Source organism: Poecile atricapillus, chromosome 6, assembly GCF_030490865.1.
Source record: "Poecile atricapillus isolate bPoeAtr1 chromosome 6, bPoeAtr1.hap1, whole genome shotgun sequence".
Taxonomy (NCBI): Eukaryota; Metazoa; Chordata; class Aves; order Passeriformes; family Paridae; genus Poecile; species Poecile atricapillus.
The window spans coordinates 34319917-34323987 of record NC_081254.1 but is presented as its reverse complement, the minus strand read 5'-3'; positions in this window follow the sequence as shown (position 1 = coordinate 34323987).

Here is a 4071-nt window from a genome sequence, read left to right as displayed (position 1 = left end):
TTTGGGGTTCCAGGCCCAAATTTTTGAGGTTTTTATTTTCAGTGTTTGGGGTTCCAGGCCCAATTTTTTGGGGTTCTCATCCCAAATTTTTGGGGTTCCAGGCCCAAATTTTTTTGGTATTTATTTTCAATGTTTGGGGTCCCATGCCCAAATTTTTGGTGTTCTCATCCCAAATTTTTGGGGTTCCAGGGCCAAATTTTTGGGGTTCCTACCCTAACCCTTCTCATCCCAAATTTTTTGGGGTTCCAGGCCCGGATTTTTGGGGTTCTCATCCCAAATTTTTGGGGTTCCAGGCCCAAATTTTTGGGGTCCCTACCGTAACCCTTCTCATCCCAAATTTTTGGGCTTTTAGACGCAGAATTTTCCAGGTTACATACTCCGTTTTTTTTGGTTCTATACTCGAAGTTCTGGGGTTCCAGACACAGAATTTGCAAGGTTCCATACTCAGGTTTTGGGGTTCTAGGCTCGGGGGTTTCGGGGTTCCAGACTCAGAATTTGGGGTCCCAGACTCGGACTTTGGGGTTCTAGACTCAAGTTTCGAGGTTCTAGACCCGAATTTTGGGGTTCTAGACTCGCGTTCTAGGGTTCTAGATCGGGTTCTAGGTCAGGTTCTAGGCTTCTAGATCGGGTTCTAGATCGGGTTCTAGGGTTCTAGATCGGGTTCTAGATCAGGTTCTCAGGTTCTAGATAGGGTTCTAGATCGGGTTCTAGGTCAGGTTCTAGGGTTCTAGATCGGGTTCTAGATCGGGTTCTAGATCGGGTTCTAGGGTTCTAGATCGGGTTCTAGGGTTCTAGATCGGGTTCTAGATCAGGTTCTAGGGTTCTAGATCGGGTTCTAGGGTTCTAGATCGGGTTCTAGATCAGGTTCTAGGGTTCTAGATCGGGTTCTAGATCAGGCTCTACGGTTCTAGATCAGGTTCTAGATCGGGTTCTAGATCGGGTTCTAGGGTTCTAGATCAGGTTTCTAGAGTTCTAGATAGAGTTCTAGATCGAGTTCTAGGGTTCTAGATCGAGTTCTAGGGTTCTAGACTCGGGTTATGGGGTTCTAGACTCGGGTTATGGGGTTCTAGACTCGGGTTCTAGACTCGGGTTTGGGGGTTCTAGACTGTATAATTTTTGGGGGGGGTTCAGGGCCAAATTTTTGGGGTTCCAGGGCCAAATTTTTGGGGTCCCTACCCTCACCCTTCTCATCCCAAATTTTTTTCTGGGGTTCCAGGCCCAAATTTTTGAGTTTTTTATCTTCAATTTTTCGGGTTCCAGGCCCAAATTTTTGGGGTTTTCATCCTTCAATTTTTGGGGTTCCAGGCCCAAATTTTTGGGGTTCTCATCCCAAATTTTTGGTGTTCTCATCCCAAATTTTTGGGCATCCTACCCTAACCCTATTCATCCCAAATTTTTGGGGTTCCAGGCCCAAATTTTTGGGTTCCTACCCTAACCCTTCTCATCCCAAATTTTTTGGGTTCCAGGCATAAGTTTTTAGGGTTCCAGGCTCAAGTTTTTGGGCTTCCAACCCTAACCCTTCTCATCCCAAATTTTTGGGGCTCCCATCCCAGATTTTGGGGTTCTCATCCCAAATTGGATGCCGCCAAAGCCCTTGGAGCCACCGTTCCCAGCGGCGCCAGCTCGGGAAGCTCGGCCTCAGCACAAAGGCATGGATACAGCCCCAGGAATGCCATCAGGATCCCGGGAAAATGGGGAGAGGAGACAGGAAAAGGGAATCAGAGACCCTGGGACAGAGGGAAAGGGATGAGGGAACGGGAGAGGGGATGGGAAGAGATTCCTGCTGCAACCGGGGGCAAATCCATTGAAATTCCCTCTGAAATGGGGGAAATCAGTGAAATTCCCAGTGAAACAGGGGAAATCCAGAGAAATTCCCACTGAAATGGGGGAAATCCAGAGAAATTCCCACCGGAACGGGGGAAATCCATTGAAATTCCTCCCAGCATTTGGACATCGCTTCTTTGGACTTCCAAAAATTCCCCGAAAAGCCCAGTGGGGTTTGGGATCTCGGGCTTTGCCGGGCGCAGGGAGGAGGAATTCCCGGGATTGCTCCAAGTAGGATCCAGCTGATTTCCAGCTGCCACCGCTGGAATCCCAAATCCTGGGAATTCCAGGGATCCCAGCCCTTTCCCACCACACAAATCCCAGGATTTGCAGCTGGGCTGTGCCCGCAGCTGGGGCCGGATCCCAGGAATCGGGAGATTCCCTCTGGAATTCGGCTCCAATTCCCTCAGCTCCAGCCCGGGAGTGGGAAAAGGGAGGAAAAGCTTCCCCAAATCCATGAAATCCGCGGGAGAGGATGGAAACCTCCAAAGCCGTGACGCCACCGGCCTGGAAGAGCTCAGCCTCCCCCGTGTCCCACCCCCGGGATTAACTAATTAATTAATTGAATTAATTACCCGGATTAATCACAGCTGAGGCAGCGCTGGGACCGATCCCGTTTTTCACCTGGAAAATCCATCCCTGCCTTTATCCCAGCACCGCTCAGGGGGGAGGAAAATTTCTTTTCCAGCCCGGAAAATTCCGTATTTTTCCCACAGAATTGGGGTTTTTCCCTGCCCTGCTGGGGGCTCCTCTCCCTCCCTCCTTCCCTCCCACCCTTCTCTAGTTTTTGGGGTTCTAGACTCTGTTTTGAGGTTCCAGGCCCAAATTTTTGGGGTTCCTACCCGAACCCTTCTCATCCCAAATTTTTGGGGTTCCACGCCCAAATTTTTGGGGTTCTCTACCTGTCGTGGTTTCAAACCAGTAATTAACAAAAAAGGGGAAAAAAAGAATTACTTATTTCTTGCTGTGAGATATGGATTAAAACAAGAGCAAACCAGGCATAACATTTTTAAAAGGAATAAAGAAAGTTTATTGACAAACTACAAGAATAAGAACACCAGAATAAACTTCCAGAAAAACCTTTTCATTTCTTACTGCCCACCATTCTTTTGTTCACATGACAACAGAGACAGAAACTTTAGAACTTGGATGGTTTAAACAGTTCCAATTCTTTCTACAGTCTTTTCATCAGTCTCTGTAGAGAAACAGAAGTTCCTTTCTGTTAATTTATGGAGTTTCTCACAAGAAAGCTATTTTTGTTATAGTTTTCTGTTTCTCTGATATCAGCTGCCCAGAGCTGCTGTTATCAGAGCCCACCCCTCCCATTCCACATCACTCTGAAATGTGTTATGGGTCATTAGTTTAGGGATAGCATTTTTAAGGATAAGTTATTCAAAGGCAAAAAGTATTCTTCATCTGTTTCTGTGAGCTTCACTAGAAAACAGTTTTCTCATTGCCTCTCAAGGCTTCAAATCTCCCAGCACTTCACTATACCATAATTACTCTACTTTTTACTCAAATTTACACTTTGAACACTCTAGTCCTCCCCATACTCTATCATGAATTAAAGGAGTTCTTTTCAGGACTTCATTGTCCATCCCCATAGTTTTAACAGAAAGATATTTCAGCTTAATTAAAGCATCTCCTTAATTCTCTACCTTCCTTGAAGCTTCTTTTCTTTCTTGCCACTGGTAGTATATAAAGTCTCTTTTCATGTTGATCACTCTCCTTTTTTCTCTCTGGATAAAAAGATTAATCCGCAAGTCTCATCTGGATAAGAAAGAGTTGAAATCCTGCCCAAGCTTTTGTAGATGGTTCGGTGATCTCTGCTGAACAGGAGCTGGAGCTGTCTGCGATGGAAAGTTCTTCATAGCTGCTCTGGAGAGTGTGGTCACCGTCTCTGCTTGCTGCAGGCCCAGAGCTTCTCTCTTTCTTTACTCGGCAGTTTTCTGGTAAATTCCATCCCAGCAAAACCTGCAGCCAAGCCAGGAACCGGCCTGGCCCGGCTTGGCTCGGGGCAAGCCCCTGCCGGCCCCATCTCCCGGCCGGGAGAACGGCAGGCCCAGCCCGGCCCCCGCCCGGCCGCATGGGCTGGGCAGGGAACCGGAGGCCAGCCGGAGCTCTGCTACCTTTCACAGCCAGGAAACAAAGAGAACAAGAGAGTTCTGGGTTTTTACTTTAAGGTGAGGTTCACAAGTTGATCCCCCTTTTGAATGGCTAAAACTGCTGTCAGTTCTCAGCAATGAC